The 19331-nt window shown below is 44.1% G+C and overlaps 1 protein-coding gene across 3 annotated transcripts in view; it reads left to right on the top strand.

The window, feature by feature from the left end:
• Positions 1-1089: 1089 nt before the first annotated feature.
• Positions 1090-19331, top strand: part of LOC119181521 (proton-coupled folate transporter-like) — a 194724-nt gene continuing 176482 nt past the window's right edge. For 2 of the 3 annotated variants that reach the window (XR_012888676.1, XM_075882973.1), the window contains exon 1: positions 1218-2081. The gene's annotated coding sequence lies outside the window, so the exon portion shown is untranslated. Of the gene's footprint in view, positions 1135-1217; positions 2082-19331 lie in introns of those variants that run through there. The other variant, XM_075882974.1, reaches the window with a different exon arrangement.

The following is a 19331-nucleotide window of genomic DNA, read 5'->3' as shown; positions in this document are numbered from 1 at the left end:
TTCTTTCAAAAATATTATAAACCAACTCGCCGAGCAAGCTGCATATCTGCTGTCCTTTTTTGAAACACGTTTGTGACATATCGGCATCTATAGTTAGTTGAATTAAGTCTGAGATAAAAACTGGTGGAGGAAAGGCAGATTACTTGGTTTGATAGCGCGGCATGGAGCGTCGCATGGTGTGCAGTACAAAGAACGTTGAAAATACAAGCCCACGCTTCAGTGTTTTGTCCGCATTCGTCTTTTGTGCGTTACTTCACAGTTCACACAAACTTAATTTATGGTGATCACACCATTTCACGCAATATATTATTGATCTTGTTCAATTTGCGATACAATGGGGGTCGTTTCTGTTTGATAGAGCATTTCGTATCCTAATTGTCATTTTACCTTTCTTTGCTTATTAAACGCCATGCTTGTGGTCCAGTTTCTTAAATGATTTCTTTTTTTTTTTGTAAATATCCCTTAAACAGCTAGCCCTTCCTCAGTGATAACAATATCTTCATACACATTGCACTTCTACCCTGTCCATCCTCAGTTCTGGCCCCACCCTTCCCAATAGAGCTGCCTTTGTTTTTAGACTCGCTTGCACAGTCATAATTATGGATATTCCAGTACCGACTTCCCACACCTTTCATCATTGTTCAAAGCCCGCCTAAAATATTACATATTCTCGTCAGCTAGAATATGTCGACAGTCATCGCCAAACACCACCGTTGGCGCTGTCACTGACCGGGATTCGCTAAAATACAATGAACACAAAATTATCTTAAATTTCACGTTTAAATCTAATCCGACATTATTAGAAGCACTCGACAAGTTTTTTTTTTTTTTTTTTTTTTTTTTTTTTACAGTTCACTTATTTAACTTGAAATGGCAGGGGAACCAATTTTGATGAGTTTGTGAAGTGGACAGAATTAAGGCCAGACTAGTGACAGAAGGTGCAAAATAAACGTAGGTTAGGTGAAAAATAAAAAAGAATCCTCTTTAAATGACGCGCCTAGAGAACACGTAGCCGGCGGCGCTGCGCCGATCGGTTGGCGTCGGCGGCAGCGGCTTTACAGTAGTACATTCTAGTGGCGTAGCAAAACTGTCGGTGGCAGCGCGCCGACCCCTCTGTGCTCACCTCACCTCTAGGTAATGTGGTCAAGAACACATGCTAGTTGCGCACCCAGTTTTTGAAGCTCTCTCAAACCAAAACTGAGTAATAGGGCCTGTAATTAATTATTTGTTGCGTGCTGCAGCAAATGATGTGTCGTTTCATGACTAGCAGGCCCCAAGCAACGCGTTGCAGCAGAAAAACGCGAGGTCGAAGCTTTTGTGCCAGTGCTCCTTTGACATATTCCTTGTCCGTGTGCACTGCGCTAGTAGCATCTCACTTGTCCAGCTGCCTCGCAGAACTTTATTCGTGTACGCCAAATCATGTGCGAAACGTCCGCCTGGTTTGGGTAGCAGGCCACACTGGATTAGAGTTAAATGAAGCAGCGGATACCTCAGCGGCAGAATCTGCTAAAAGACCTGTCCTAAATACGCTAAAACCATCCCGCAAGAACACGGTCGCGCGATTCAGAAGTTATTGTCTGCACGAGGACCATACTAAATATCTTGTACTTAGCGACACAAGTTTCCAGCACCATCCATTGGATAGCTCATGACACAGCACAATACAATTGAAAGTTACAATAACAAAATTGCGATGCAGAATACCATCATTAAATTTCTACTGACACAGGCCTGGATTGGTTCCATCACCCTAATGTATATTTTGTAATGAAGCAGAAACGATCGAACACTTCATCATCATAAGCTGCACTCACTGGTAATGGTCTCGGAGGCCTAGGCACGCGTTGGCCTGTGGGTGGTGTTGAATGGTGTTCTGTGTGTACATTCTAGCGATTCTCGTGCGCAGTGTGTGCCTACGGTTTTTCTAGTGTTTTGTGCTCACATCACGCGTCTATAGATCGGTGGTTTTCAGTAACGGCTGCTGTATCGTCGCGCTTATCCTTCATTTGATGAGACTGACTGGACACCTTGATACGAGCTTTGTAAACAACCGGTTCGCTACAGCTCTTGCACTTGACAAGGTAAGGCAGCGGGCTGTTTATTTCGTTTCATAGTTTACACTACTTTGCGACTAGATTTTAGTGTGTTCTGAATGAGCTCAGTGACATATCGATGCAACTGTTTAGAATCGGAGCCGCAGACGTGAAACGGGTTCCCGTGCACTGCGTAGATAAACTGCTCTGACACCGTCTATGTGGAAGTGCGGTCTGCTGCTTTATTAATCGCCATCAAGTGGTTATGAGTGAACCTTTCGCTTACATCCATCTGTACTTCGAGAGCTGGTACGGACCTCGGTTTCGTGCTTATTCGATCATCTGTGACGCGCACAATTTGCTACGTGGCTACGTTTCGTTGCGTAAAGTACGAAATGTGGACGCGAAGTAGCACGACAGAGCCTTTGATGACAAAAAGTCTATCTATTTTGTTATGGTGCTGCATTTACCGAGTCTTTCTTGCGGGGAATATTAATGGACATCAGAATTTATTAATAAGATCGGTGAAAGTTTAGTATGCACTGTATTATCACCTTCATTTACTTTAAAACTGCAGCCGGAAAATTGTTTTTATTGACCGGGGGGGAGGGGGGGTGCGAGGTGATATGGTCATTAGGAAAACGCCAAGATACAAAGGACGACTTTATCACGGCCAGCTACATCTGACAATATCAATCAGTCAATCTCAATTTTATTGACAAAACGTAAGCAATTATTACAAGCTATCTGGACTATATATATATATATATATATATATATATATATATATATATATATATATATATATATATATATAAGGGAAAGAAGTGTATACCTAAGGGCTCGTTTTTCCGTGTTTTTAACACAATAATAATGAGATATAACAGACAGTAATGCCAAGGAATGTACAGGGGAAGTTATTAACATTAATGGAATGTAAATAAGAAGAAAGAAAAGTGGATGAAAAAATTACCAACTGTAAGCAGGAATCGAACCTACGACCTTCGAATTACGCGTTCGATATATATATATATATATATATATATATATATATATATATATATATATATACTTATATAAATATACATGTGTATCCACATATGCATATAAAAACATATACACGTGAAGTAATATACGTAATTGCACTACTAAAAAAAGGAATAGAAATGACAAAGTAAACAACATGTAATAAGTCCGGTGCATAATGACATCCTTTCAACTCAGTAATGGTGAAAAGTTCAATACACCACCGAACGCAAAAAGAAAACAGAAAAAGAAACGGTTCACAAGCATTGATCTTGCAAAAAAAAAAAACATTTTTGCACTGAGCTTAAAGTTGCATGCTCTTTTAAATTATAAGGGTATTCTGTTCCAAATTTTTGTTCCATCGAATTCCTATAAATGTTTCACATATGAGTTATAGTGAGGAGGTAAATTAATATTCCCGTTGGATGTGTGTCTAGTGTGTCGCTATGGTATGATGACCATACTGGAGGAGAGGGGAAAGCTTGTGTCTATGATTTGTTTAACAGAAAGGGCAACCTTATAATCACGAAGTGTCGAGACTGATATGATACATTGCTCTTGAATTATATAATTTGGATTCCTGTGGTTTTCACCTATTATGCTTAGGGTTTTTTGTTGTAGTCGTAGAATTGGTTTAAAGTATGTTGTGCATGGGACACTGCAGTATTCTATACAGTAGCTTTTATGAGAGTGACAAAAGGACAAGTACAACGTTTGAAGCACACAACGGGGAAAGCAGTCGTTCGATTAACTCATAACAACTATAAGTGACTTTTATGCAAACGCTATGGATTCGTTCTTTCCAGTGAAGAAACGCTATGGGTTTCTTCTTTCCAGTGAAGATTCTCGTCAAAAATCACTCCTAGATATTAAAAAAAAATACTTGCTCAATGAGATTGTTGTTTATGTAAAGTATCATCGATGACAGGTCAATATTGTTTCTTTTAGATTGAAAGACATCATAGTTCCTTTTCAGTTTATTTTCAATAAACCAGTTGCTTACATTTATCAACTGTGACCTCATGTTGACGTGCAATGTTGACAGTCCATTACCTGTCATTAGGGCTGTATCATCACCGTACATTGTTTTGGAATACTGTAGTGTTCTGTGAAGATAACTTATGTATAGTGAAAAAAGTGCCGGGCCTATTACGGAAACCTGGACCACTCCATACTCAGTTGTACTGTATGCCGATTCATTGTTTTTAATCACTAGTTTTTGCTTTTTTGAAGACAACTGTATATACATACATATATATATATATATATATATATATATATATATATATATATATATATATATATATATATATATATATATATATATATATATATATATATATATATATATATATAATGCTATGATGAAAGGGAGACGTGGCCTGGCTCATACGCCATGTGTATACCATTCTGACTTCTTCCTCCTCTACTTCTCCTAACCATCCCAGGATTCCCCCTTCCCCGAAAGAAGTCGTGTCAGATGAACAGAAACAAAAATTGAACATGCATGGCTTAGAAGTGAAGACTGTTAAAAAGGGAAGATCGTTACATGTTTCAGAAAGTTTCCGTTAACACACTATAGCTTCACAGGAGAGTGCAGCAGTCCGGTAAGTGCTGGAGTTCTGGTGGGCGAGGCTGACTGTTGCGTACTGGAAAACACAAGTACACCTTGAACGTGGAAACTGCAGATGACGAAAGTGCTTGTATACTTGCAAAGAATGAACGCGGTGTGAAGGCTTTGGAGCACCAACAGCATGATTTGCGTAGGCGTCGTGTTCTTTGCCTTGATTGGTACACATGCAGTGCCACCCGTCTGCGTGTTTGTTGTCCAAGACTGATGAGCTGATTTCTGCGTCCTTCCGGAATACAAGGTGTGCTTTTGCACCTTCTTCGTTGTTTCGTGTCCTGTTGTCTTAACAGCTTTGATTGTAGACTGAGTCTTGATCTCTCTTGAAGAAAACTTGTGCAATTTTCCTTTTTGCGAAAATATCTTGAATCAGAAGACTTGTTTGTCTTAAGCGAAACATATTGAATTTGTCGTCGCTTCACACTTGACTAGCTTGTAGACGCCTTCGTTTAACCTTTGAGTGATAATTCAATGATGTTTGTGTTTGTCGTTGTCCTTGTTCGTATAGCCCTTGGAATTGTTCGTATAGCCCTTGTTCTTGGACTTGCTGGCATTGATGATGTTGCTGCGAAAAGAGCTGAGGTGGCAGCCCTTTTTGACCATGAGACTGACTTTCTGGGCAACTGAATGTGGTGTCGAGTGGGCAGGTAGTAGTCTCTAGGCTGTTGTGCTGCATTTCGAGTAATGAAGGTAATGCTTCAGAGTTGATAGATACATCATCAGGGGCTTCTTCTTCGCTGTTCACTGCGAGTGGTCCTTGCGCCTGAATCTGGATGGTAGGTTCAAGGCTTGGTTGAGTATTCTCCGAGCTTCGCAGCTCTATCCCGTCCATTGTAAGTATGCTAGATGTGAGGTGGGCATTGTGAGCGACGAAAGAGCCAAGTGACGGAAACCAGGAGGTAGCCCAATTGTGCTAGATGGAAAGTAAGCTGATCCACTGTGTGAAGACTGATTTTCACTCTTCGGGTCGTCATGGCGTTGTTCGGCCTTTTTTCCATGTGTCAGCTGGTCTACCATGAACAAGGCGTCCTTATGACACGAATAGTGACCGTTAGGAGCCTTTCAAGAGCTGCGTCGTAGAAAACCAGGCGGTCGACCATGTATGCGAGACGAAGCATGAAAGGCATCAGTAGGGGGAGCGACGTGTCGTGTCGTATGTTGGTGCCACGACTTTGGAAATGCCGACTTTCGTGCACAAGGGAGCTGGGCTCAATGGTTGAGTTGTTCCTGAAATATGCACGGCCGCCTGTCAGTGAACTGATGTTCCATTTTGTGTTGTGGCAGTGGTCGATTCATTCTGGGCGTTCGAATGCTTGAGGACTGCTTTTGACTGTGACGACTGAGCGCAGTTGTCTGTGGAGGGTGGGTTATAAGCGAATCTTCGTCGTAGTCGTCATTGTATTGTTTAAACCAAACGATAATTTCTTTTATGATCTTTTCCCATGACTCGTCGTTTTGAAATATGTGGGTGAGGTAGAATTTGAAAGCCTCACTGGAGATGTAGTCAGTAAAGTTGATGATCATCTCCCGTTCCGACCATGATGCAGCGGTAGCGTGGAGCTCGAACAGGTCGAACCAGTCCTGCACGGGTCCATCGTCCGCTGCTCCGGTGTACTTGGGGATGGTAAGGTCAGTCGATGGTTCCCTCAACGGTGTCCAGTGGGGGTACACTTCGGTGGTCCGCGTTCGGTCACTGCGTCTCACTGAGGTCTTCGCTGATGATGGCCGATTGATGAAGTGGCTGGGAGGTCTTCATCCTGTCGACCCTTGTAACGCTATGATGAATGAAAGGCGTGGCCTGGCTCATAGGCCATGTTTATTCCATTCTGACTTCTTCCTCCTCTACTTCTCCTAACCATCCCTGCTTTCTTAGGTCATATATATATATATATATATATATATATATATATATATATATATATATATATATATATATATATATATATATATATATATATTTTTTGAAAGTCTCACACACACACACACAAATAAGGCGAAGGAAAGAAGTGTATACATAAGGGCTCGTTTCTTCTTGGTAGACACAATATCAAATAATGAGATCTAACTGATCAACGATGTCTGTTAGATCTCATATTATAAATATATATATATATATGAGATCTAACAGACAGTAATGCCAAGGAATGTACAGGGGAAGTTATTAGAACCAATGGAATGTGAATAAGAAGAAAGAAAGTGGATGAAAAAATAACCAGCCGTGAGCACGGCTGCTGACGGCTGGTTATTTTTTCATTCACTTTTCTTTCTTCTTATTTACATTCCATTGGTTCTAATACCTTCCCCTGTACATTCCTTGGCATTACTGTCTGTTAGATCGCGGGATCAAATCCCGGCTGCGGCGGCTGCATTTCCGATGGAGGTGGAATTGTTGTAGGCCCATGTGCTCAGATTTGGGTGCACGCTAAAGAACCCTAGGTGGTCAAAATTTCCGGAGCCCTCCACTACGACGTCTCTCATAATCATATGGTGGTTTTGGGACGTTAAACCCCACATATCAATCATCAATCTGTCTGTTAGATCTCATTAATATTGTGTCAAAACACGGAAAAACGAGCCCTTAGGCATACACTTCTTTCCCTTATTTCATTTAACGAGGGTCTCGTACAGGCAGACTTGGTGTCATTAGGTTGTATACGAGGGACTATTAATCAGCTGCCCGCTCGTAATAAGTTCACGTGCTACGTGACGCCAAACGTGCGCATAAAAGAGTGGTTCACACTTGTCGCTTGGCTAATATATGGCGCTGACTGTCACTCCTACTTCTAAATTCACATATAAACCCAAAAAAGTGGATGGAGAGAAGGTCGCTGTGGTAGCTCAGTGGTTAGAGCATCGAACGCGTTATTCGAAGGTCGTAGGTTTGTTTCCTGCTCACGGCTGGTTATTTTTTCATCCACTTTTCTTTCTTTTTATTTACATTCCATTGGTTCTAATAACTTTTCCTGTACATTCCTTGGCATTACTGTCTGTTAGATCTCATTAATATTGTGTCAAAACACGGAAAAACGAGCCCTTACGTATACACTTCTTTCCCTTATATATGTATATATATATATATATATATATATATATATATATATATATATATATATATATATATATATATATATATATATATATATATATATATATAGAGGACCATGTAGCTTTAAATAGTGCTTTACAAGATGTTTCCTGCTGGTGCCGTAAATGGCAGATGTCACTTAATGCAAACAAGTGTACAATTTTATCAGTAAGTCGAAAAAAAACTAGGTCAAATTTTCTTTACACCATTAATGACATTCCCATAACTAGAGTAAGTCAGCATAAATATCTTGGAATTATTATAACTGAAGATCTAAGATGGGATGCACACATAAGTTACGTTACTTCAGCTGCACTACGCCGCTTGTTTACACTCAGATACCGGCTTCGCCAGGCCCCGCCTTCTCTAAAACTGCTTGCATACACTTCCCTTGTGCGATCATTACTTGAATACGGTAATATTATTTGGTCACCATTCACAAAACAGCAAATCACGAAACTGGAAGGAATACAAAGGAAAGCTATGAGGTTCGTTTACAACAAGTACAGACATACAGATTCTCCGACTAAACTAACGAAAAAAGCTGGATTACTTACTCTAATGAATAGAACAAGGTTAGCACGTGTAAAATTCATACATGAATTAATACATGGTCATTTAAACATTGACGTATCCGCCTATCTTACGTTTGATCAAACTAGAACAACACGCCAAAAACATCCAATGAGACTTAACGAATACTCCTTCAACACAAACTGCTTTAAGTACTCCTTCTTTCCGTTAGCCACTAATGAATGGAATAAACTGGATCCGAGTATCTCCAGCACTACCGAATTAGCAAAATTTCTAACCCTTGTCGAAAATGAACTTTGTATTATGCAAACGGAATCACCTGGTTGATTTTAATATGTATGTTCATGTGAACATTGTACGAGCGAAGTATCATGTCATCATATTTTTTCTTTAAGCAATTTTTAGTACTGAATCCAGGTGAAGAGAAATCGCTCTGTTGATTCTTGAACATGTTTCTGTTCTTCAGTGTGTATAAATTTGCCCTTCCTTGAAATACTTCGCCATATTGTAGGGTAGTTTCTTATTGCTGTGATTTCTTGTTGTGTTTCTTGATGCATATGCCAATATGTCAACCAATGTGTCAACCAAGTCGCTGCATTTATTTTCTTCCTGACAACTTTTCTTTACACTAATGTTTTATGCCTTCTTTGATCTGAAATTGTTAAATGATCCGATTCTGTTAGTTTCATTCTGTACTTTATCGCGATGTATGTCTTTATTGTGTACCTATTCGAATTTTTATGTTCACGCCCTTCCTGCTAAAATCCCTGATGGGATTGGCAGTATGTCGAAATAAATAAATATATATATATATATATAGCTCAGTGGTAGAGAGCATCGAATGCATTATTGGAAGGTCACAGGTTCGGTTATCTTTTCACCCACTCTTCTTTCTTCACATTTACATTACAATTGTTTCTTAGGACTTCTCCTACACATTCCTTGGCATTATTGTCTGTTAGATCTCATTAATATTGTGTCAAAACACGTAAACATGAGCCCTTAAGTATACACTTCTTTCTCTTATTCATTAACAAGGGTCTCGTACGGGCCGACTTGGTGCCGTTTGGCTGTATACGAGGGACGCTTAGTCAGCTGCCAGCTTGTAATATGTTAAGGTACTACGTGACGCCGTACAGGCTCATAAAGAGTGTGTCACACTCGCCGCCATAGGTACAGGTGGCGCTGACAGACTCCCACACTTAAATTCACATATAAACCCAATAAAGTGGCTGGGGTTAAAGCCGCCTTTGTAGCTCAGTGGTAGAGCATCGAAGGCGTTATTCGGAGGTCGCAGGTTCGGTTCCTGCTCACGGCAAGTTATCTTTTCACCCACTTTTCTTTCCTCACATTTACATTACAATTGGTTCTTAGAACTTCCCCTATACATTCCTTGGCATTATTATCTGTTAGATCTCATTAATATTGTGTAAGAACATGGAAAAACCGGCCCTTAATTATACACCTCTTTTTCTTATTCATTAGCAAAGATTTCGTGGGGGCAGACTTGGTGCCGTTAGGCTGTATACGAGGGACTATTGGTCAGCTGGCAGCTCGTAATAAGTTCCTGTGCTTACTGGCGCCAAAGAGGTTCATAAAGAGTGTGCCACACTTGCCGCCTTGGTTACAGGTAGCGCTGACTGACACTCCCACATTTAAATTCACAAGTAAACCCAATAAAGTGGCTAGAGGGATAGCCGCCATGGTAGCTCAGTGGTAGAGCATCGAAGGCGTTATTCGAAGGTCGCAGGTTCGGTTCCTGCTCACAGCACGTTATCTTTTCACCCACTTTTCTTTCTTCACATATACGTTACGATTGGGTCTAATAACTTCCCCTATACATTCCTTGGCATTGTTGTCTGTTAGATCTCATCAATATTGTGCCAAAACACGGAAAAACGAGCCCTTAAGTATACACTTCTTTCCCTTTGATATATATATATATATATATATATATATATATATATATATATGATGCAGGAAACGAGATGGCTTTACGCTGGACCATTTATTTGTCTTCCTCTTACTCTACTACTCAACCAAACCATTCTCGTGTGGTTCATCACACGCTTCCCCCCTTCCCCGAGAGAGTTGTAGATACAGGGGCGGATGATATCGTTTAAGTCTCCTGACATGAACGATGTCAGTGTGGTGACTGAGTGGAGCCATGCTGCGGTCGATCTCGTAGTTATTTGCCAAGATTTTGCGTATGATCATATAGGGTCCTTCTATGATTGCGCTGAATTTGCCGCGGTTTGAGTGCTAAGGTGTTTCATATAGAACAAAGTCGCCCACTTGAAGCTCTAATGGTAGGAACTTCTTGTCGTATATGATCTTGTTTTTCTCATGATATGCCACTGAATTGCGAACTGCGTTTGTACGAGCTTCCTGCAGATTTTCGGCAACGTCTGAAAGGAGATAGGAATACGATGGTGCGCCATACATAAGAAAGCAGAGTGGGTAGCCTGTGACTTCGCGAGGTGTTCTATTGTACTTGTCGACAATGTCAGAGAGGAGACGCGGCCACAGTTTTCGGGGTTCGTCATTGATCTTGCATTGGAGGCGAGTAACGATCGTCTGATTAGTGCGCTCGTTCAAGCCATTACACTGTTGGTGTTGTGAGCTTGGTAAAAGTAATGAGTATTGTTATGCTTGAGGAACTGATCAAATTTACCGGCAGTGAATACTGCTTGTGGTCGAAAAGGAACTTTCGAGGCTTTCCAGCTGCGGAGATACTCTTCATGCAAGAGATGTAGGCGTCGCAAGTCTCATTCTTGTGTGCGAAAGCCCACACATAACGGGTGGCATGATGAACGGCTAAGTGAATGAATCTTTTGGATGAGCCGTAGTTGCCAAAACCTCCGATAGTGTTTATGGCCAGAAGACCAAATGGTTGTTCCGCTGGTGGCAAAGACTTAAGGAACCACGACGGTTGGTCTTCGGCTTCTTGCAGCGCAGGCAAGTATCGCAGTGCCGCATGTACTCGCTCACGTCGGTGGTGATGTCTGGCCAATAGTACTGTGGAGAGAGAAGCCTTAATGTCTTCTTTACCCCGACATGACAGAAAGCGCAATGAGCTTTTCGGAGAAATGAAGACCGCAGGGCAAAAGGCACATAGACTTTTCGTATTCCTTTGCGTGTCACTATACTCAGTCCATTCTCAATGGCATGCCTTCCGGGTGGTTTGTCGTTCTCATGCTCTCGCAGTTGCTCAGCAGATAGGAGTTGAACTATCAGGCTTCGAGATAGTGCATCAGCTTCAATGTTGCCAATGCCGTTTTGGTGTTTGATGTTCATGTAGTTCATGAAGAGTTTTATGGACCTAAAAAGTCGACTTCGTGGATTCTCGACGCTTTTAAGCCATTGCAACGCTGCATGGTCTGTGATCACAGTGAAAAGTTTCCCGTGTAGATTGCAGCATTTATCAATGCCGTCAATAATTGCAAAAGATTCGAGTTTTGTGATGAGGTAAATAATTTTATGTTTTAGTAACTTCCCTGAATGATGTGCAATTGGGTGTTCTTTACCTTCATCATTAGCCTGCTTCAATACGGCGCCGATACCTGTATTCGATGCATCACAGTATAGCACACAAGGCTTAGCGGCATTGTAGATGTTAAGGATAGGCTCTTCTGTCACACATTTCTTGAGCTGAGTGAAAGACAGTTCATACTCCGAATTTCAGTTCCAGGTGGTGTCTTTGCTGAGCAGGCGTGTTAGTGGGTGAGCAACGACTGAAGTGATCGATGTATCGGCGATGAACATTGACAGTGCCTACGAAACGCTGCAACTCTTTAAGGCGTGATGGTGTCGGAAACCTAGGATTGCGTCCACGTTGCTTTGCTTTAGAGTGACGGTGCCATGCGAAACCTTGTGTCCCGGGTACTCAATGGAGGTTCGAGCAAATTGACATTTCTTCAATTTCAGCTTGACGCTTTCGCTTTTAAAAGCTTTTAAAGCGCCCTCTAGATGCCTCGGATGGCCTGGAAACATGTCAGAGTAGACAAGGTTATCAAAGTAATTCGTGATGTTCTGCAAACGGTGTTTTGCCAATACAAACTTGACAGCCCGTTCGAAGATGGCCGGAGCATTCCAAGGACCAAAAACTTGACGAGCCATTCGTAGTGACCGGTACGTGTGACAAATGTCATTTTCAGAATGTCATCAGTGGGAATCATCATGTGCCAGTAACCTGACATTATGTCTAACGTCGAGAAGTACTTAGATTTCCCCAGAGAATCGAGAACCTCGCCGATGCGAGGAATGGGCTGATAATCAGGCACCGTCAATTCGTTTACCTTGCGGTAGTCGATGCAGAAGCGAATGCGACCTTCCCCTTTTTTTCTGCCAGAAGTGCCGGCGCAGCATATGGGGAGGTAGATAGTTGTATGATACCTTGCTTGAGAAGGTCGTTGTTCAGTCTATCAATTTCAACGCTGCTGGTTTCTGACCCTTGATAGGGAGCTCTACGAATGGGAGCATTGTTGGTGAGAGAAATATGATGGATTCTGCCAATGATGCACCCAAAGCCTTTTTGTGACTTGGAAAAAATGCCGTCGTGCTTGTGGATGCGGTAGGTGCTCAATGCCAACTGTTGAGTTTTATTTGGATGTAGTACATCACAAACTTCAACACCTTGCAAAGACGTGCCCATGTTAGTCGTGGTATGGTTTTGTGTCCGAGAATGAAGGATGTCATTCACTTAGCATAGAGTCATGGTGTCAAGGTCCAGAGACAAGTTAAAGAGGCAGGCACTATCCAAGCCAAGAAGTAAGTTGATCTTCATGCCTTGTAGAATATAAGCCTGAATTTCTTTTGTCACTTTTTCTATCTGTACTTTTAGATGAATGCGACCCAAAGTTTTGGTAGATGGTATGACTTGTTGAACTGAGATGCATGAATTCCTCATTGTTTGCAGGTGAAGTGCCTTCAGCACTGCTTCGCTGATACAGATAATTGTAGCTCCGGTATCAAGAGTAGCGCTGACAGGATCCTTGTAAATGAGGGCATCAAACTGAATTACATGAAGTCTGGGTTGCCCTCCTCGTTTCCCTCGTTGGTGGAGAGGGCGGAAATGCTTGTGCAACATGGGTATTTATTATGCCAGTGCATCTGTTTGGGTAAGCCATCCATCACGCAGTGTTTGCACTCGCGCACGGGTGTTCGTACCGGGGTATCATGTGGATGCTGACCAGTGCTGTCGCTTGTTATGTTAATTCTGTGTATTCTGAGCTGGTGGTAGGCGCTGCAACTTCCATCTCTGCATGGTTTACTCTACACGAAGTGCAGCTGTAAGCCATGCTGCTGGTGTAGTCGAGGTAAGCCCAGCAAGCGCCATTTTCATATGCGCAGGAAGGCCGTCGATGAGCCCTAATACAAGGTGCGCGTCTTTTGGGTCGGCGAGGCGTCCGAGAGACATTTTTTTATTATAGTATTCTTTCAGGCTTTGGCCTGGTCTCAACCGTCAATGAATAGATTGGCGGAAAGGATTCATGACGCCGCTCGTAAAGCGTTCCTTCATGTGTTCAGATAAGCTCTCCCAAGACGCGTCATTGTCGAAAACCTTGTTGAGAAACTATCGGAAAGCCTCACCTTCAAGGTAATCGGAGAAGTAGCACAGGTTGTCTCGCTCCGTCCATGCTGCGGCCGCAGTCCTCACCTCGAAGAGCCGAAGCCACTTGTCAAAGGGGACGCCCTTAGATGCTCCCGAGTACTTAGGGATGATGACTTTCTTGGATGTCGCCATGATGAAGGGCTAGGTAGATCCTGTCGACTAGTGTGATGCAGGAGACGTGATGGATATACGATGATCCATTACTTGTCTTCCTTCTTCTCTACTACTCCACCACACCGTTCTCAATGGTTCGTCACACACACACACGCACACATACACACACACATATATATATATAAAAATGAAAGAAGGAAGTATGTGTATACTTAAGGGCTCATTTTTTCTGATTGACACAATAATAATGAGATCCAACAGATAGTTATGGTCTCATAAGTGGTGGAGCGTGCTTTGGTTTCCACGTCCTCCTGCTCTACCCGTCACCCCTGGAGCTCCGGTCTGGTCGACAGTTGTGCCCTCAAGCAACAGCGATGGCAGAACCCAATGCGTCCGCTGCTGCAACCGCTTCTTCTCAGCCACTTAAGCTTCACTACACCGTGAGTACCTCTCACCGAGACTCTCCGGTGTTTTCCGGCCTTCGCGGCGAAGACGTCGAAGAATGGCTGGACAGTTATGATTGCACGAGCGTTCGTAATTATTGGGACGAGGCGCACAAACTGGGCTACGTTCTTTTTTACCTCGATAGTGTAGCTAAAACCTGGTATTACAGCCACGAGAGCGACTTCTCCAATTGGCTGGCCTTCACGGGGCATTTCCGTCAGGTATTTGGCATGTCTGCAGGATGCTCTATGGTAGCGAAACAGAAGCTCGCAACCCGCATCCAGGGGGACGCCGAATTATATACGACCTACATTTAAGATGTTCTGGCTCTCTGTCGCCGAGCACAAAATGACATGACGGAGGCCGATCGCATCTAACACTTACTGAAAGGTATCAACTCGGTGGCCTTCAATGGTCTCGTGATTCAGAATCCGACTACCGTCCGGGACGTCATCACTACATGCCAACGCCTGGACGCGCTTCATTCCATGCGCCTTCCCTACGCCTCCTGCGATGCTCGCTTTACCAAAGAGCATGAATTGCGGGCCCTTATCCGCACAATTGTCAGAGAAGAACTTCACGGCATTGTTCCAGGTAACCCAACCATTGCGTCTGTCCGTACACCTCCTCCCAACTTGCGCGAGATAATCAAGGACGAACTAGCATCAATGACAAGCACTGCACGTGCCCCGTCTCCTGTGCGCTTTCCAGCATCTTTGTACGCAGCAGTTGCATCACGGGCCCCTGCACTAGTTCCAACCGTGCTTGCGGTCGTCGGATGCGACCATTTGGCAGCGATCACAACGCAAGTTTCAAGGCCACCCCACTATTCTACATGGTGTCCTCCGCGCCGCATCTGCTTCTACTGAGGCATAACGGGTCATATATCCGGTTTCTACCGCCGCCGTCAGCAGGATGAACGACGTGATTATCCAGCTACCGAAAAAGACTTTGCCCCGAGACCCGATGAATACGATCCCGCACCGTATCCGTCCACCTCCCATCGGTCGACCTTTCCTCCACGGTCTCAAGCTGGGCCTCATCCTTCTCGTTCATCTCGCCATCATTCTGCATCACCGTTTCAGCGTACGTCATCATCCCTGCATCCCGCACCGATCTCTCTGTACTTGGAAAACTAGAAGGTGCAGTTTTTGGAGGGGAAACTGCTTGTTGTCGAAACGTTACAACTCCTCCGTCTCGTCCAGCTAATTTACTGCCTGTTTGTGTGGAAAGTGTTGAAACACTGAAGCCGCAATTTCGGTAATTGATTGCGAATTGTGTTTTCGCCTGCGTAAAGTGCAAACTCCTTATGCCAGTCCCATGTTATGCAGCGCTAATGACAGTCCGATTTGCCCTACCTTATCGTGTACTGCTCGTCTTCTCATCGATGGAATCCGTCATCACATACAATTGGCTGTGTTGTCTTCGTGCGCTCATCAGATAATCTTAGGCTGGGACTTCTTGTCAGCTGCGTCTGCTGTAATTTTGTGTGGTCGGCCCCTCATTTGTATTACGGACACTGAGCTTCCTTCTGCTGCCAACCTTTCGTCGCCCAACCTTGTGACAGCTGCGGATTTTCTCCGGCCTTCCGGACAAGAACGTGTCCTTACGATCAAGTCACAAGACATTCTAGATGGTTACACTGTGATTGTTCCTTGCCAGCGCTGCATTTTTCGAGCAATCACCATCACATCTTATTTGGTGCGGTTTTCCCGTGGTTATGCAAGCATCACCGCCTGCAACACGACGCGAGACCCACTACTTTTGCCAGAGGGGACCACTATTGCCAGCATTACCAAAGAAGCACCGGTTTGTGTCGTCACTGGTTCATCTGCTTCGTCATTCTCAAAGTCTATGCCAGCGGAAGATTCATCTCCTGCTCTCAAGGCCACTTTGTGTGAACATCTCAACCCAACGCAAACTGATGCCTTGCTAGCGTTATTAATGAAGCACAAAACTTGCTTTGACGTGTGTTCCGAAGGTCTGAGTCAAACAACAGTGGCCGCTCATCGTATCGACACCGACAGATCCCGTGTCATTCACCGCCGTCCTTACCCTGTGTCAGCTTCTGAACGCAAGCTTATAGAAGAACAAGTCAACGACATGCTCGCACGCAACATCATCAGGCCTTCAACAAGCGCATGGTCTTCTCCTGTCGTACTTGTCAAAAAAAAGGATGGCTCAGTATGGTTTTGTATTGATTACAGATCACTCAACAAAATTACTCGTAAGGGCGTCTACCCAATGCCTCGCATTGACAACGCTCTTGATACTTTACAAGGTGCCAAGTACTTTTCAAGTCTTGACTTGCACTCTGGTTATTGGCAGATTCCGATGCACAAGTCTGATAAAGAGAAGACTGCGTTTGCTATGCCAGATGGGCTCTTTGAATTCAATGTGATGTCTTTTGGCCTATGCAACGCCCCTAGCCACATTCGAACGAATGATAGACACGGTACGGTGAGGATTAAAATGGAAGACCTGTCTTTCCTATTTGGATACCTGGACGACATTGTCATCTTTTCGTCCAGCTTCTCACAGCACCTGGAACGGCTAGACGAAGTCCTCACTTGTTTAACTAAGGCCGGTCTCCAGCTCAACACTAAGGAGTGTCGGTTTGCCAGTCACAGCATCAAGGTATTAGGTCACATCATCAGTAAACATGGCATTGAGCCCGATCCTGACAAGGTTTCTGCGATACTGCACTTTCCTACTCCAACCACACCCAAAGACCTCCGCAGCTTCCTTGGCTTGGCGTCGTATTTCCGCTACTATTGCGGCTCCTCTGCACAAACTTCGTACTGCGAACGCACCCTTTGTCTGGTCAGATGACTGCGAAGCCGCTTTTCACATCCTCAAGCGATGCCTCACATCACGGCCATTGCTTCGCCATTTCGACCCTGCAGCACCTACTGTGCTATACACTGACGCAAGTGAACTTGGCATCGGTGCTGTCCTTTTTCAGCGTAACCTCGCTCTCCGAGAACAAGTCATGGCCTACGCGAGCCGTACTCTTTCACCTGCTGAGTGAAATTACAGCATCGCTGAGCAAGAATGTCTCGCGATTGTGTGGTCCGTACAAAAGTTCCGCCCTTATTTATAGCATCATGCTCTGTGTTGGTCATCGTCTCTCAAAAATTTTTCGGGGCTCCTTGGCCGTTGGATACTACGATTGCAAGAGTATGACTACAGCGTCACATATAGGTCGGGTCGACAGCACCAAGATGCCGACGCTTTGTCACGTTGCCCGCTTTCGCAAAGTGCCGAAGTGTCACCTTCCATCTGTTCGTCACTACCGACCAAAGTGACCAAACAGACAGCTGCTTGTTCGGAAAAGTTTGTTGCCTCGGCAGACCTTCTTTCGTCCACAGATCTCGACTTGCTCTAACATGTCGATGCCTACTGCCGCACAGTCATCGATCGGCTCACTGGCTTATCGCGTGCTCCAAACAGCCGCCTAAGACGACAACTTGCCCGTTTCAAGCTTCAAGATGGAACATTATGTCGGCAAATTTACCATCCTCTTGGTAACCAATGGGTTCCCGTCATTCCTCGCTCACTTCGTCTGGAAGTTTTCAAAGCGTTTCATGACGATGTGACAGCTGGCCACTTAGCGTTCCACAAGACTTACGGCCGCCTCAAGACTCCCTGCTTTTGGCCTGGCCTCTCCACTTGTGTCACCAAGTACGTTGCTTCCTGCGCATCATGCCAGCACCGAAAACGTACCACGTCTCTACCCGCGGGACCATTGCAACCACTGCTGTGCCCGTTCATTCCCTTTGAATTGTGGGCATAGACTTATACGGATGTCTTCCGCTTATGCCAGCCGGTCACCGTTGGATTGTTACTGCCGTGGCCCACCTTACTCGCAGCTCTTCAGTCTGGTGCACGGTGTAAGAAAAATAATTTAGGTGTGAACACTGTCCGCCCGCTGCGAAAGAGAGCACATTCAGATAATGTTCGCCTTTAATACATGCGCCGGCCACACTTTCGTGGGGGGCGCTGTGACATGGGGGCTTAAGAAACATATTGCAACGAGGCGAGCACGATTTTTTTTTCTTTTTTTTTTTAACTATGCACGCTAGCAACTAGAGCAAGGAAGGCATACCACGTTTTCCACGACCATGCTCGCGACCGAAAAATGCGACGTCTGGCAAATGCGAGAATTGGCTGCACGGCGTTAAAAAAAAAAGGATTATACTTCTCACGTGCTCAACTTCGTTACGGACGCTACGCGCGCAGCTCGTCTTCATAGAGCTTTCTAAAATTAACTAGAGGGGACTTTGGCGCTGCGATTGATCAGCGACCATGGGAATGATGGGTAGTACACAGATTTGCCTAGTCTTCGTACTTGCGGGCGGCGAACCGTACTTGTGGCTTCATTTAATGCTAATTACGGTTTTGTTTTGAAGCAAAGAACAAACCCTATTGAACTTTGTGATCCTAACCAAAATGGCGAGCCTAAAAGAATAAAGTTGTGAAGCGCAAACGCTGCACATTTGCTCATTTATTTTTCGTGAAGAAAAAACACCTCTAAGCCACACGAACACACACGGAGCCAGAAGCAGGCCATAAGTACGAAAATTAGACAAATCTGTGTACTACCCATCATTCTCATGCTCACTGAAGCATGGTGCGTTGCAGCTCCCATAAACACTAGCGCCAGAGTTCCCTCTAGTGTATATTAAGAAACTCTATGTTCTATAGTACATGCGCTGGCCGTGGTTGCGTGGGAGGCGCTGCGACATGGGGGCCAAGAGGAGGAAAGAGGCGAACATTATGTAAACGTTCCGTCAGGCACCTAAATTATTTTTCTTACTCCGTGGTGTGGTGCTACCGCTGAAGTCGCCGATT

Source organism: Rhipicephalus microplus, unplaced genomic scaffold (genome assembly GCF_043290135.1).
Source record: "Rhipicephalus microplus isolate Deutch F79 unplaced genomic scaffold, USDA_Rmic scaffold_14, whole genome shotgun sequence".
Taxonomy (NCBI): domain Eukaryota; kingdom Metazoa; phylum Arthropoda; class Arachnida; order Ixodida; family Ixodidae; genus Rhipicephalus; species Rhipicephalus microplus.
This window is presented reverse-complemented; position numbering and strand designations above follow the sequence as displayed.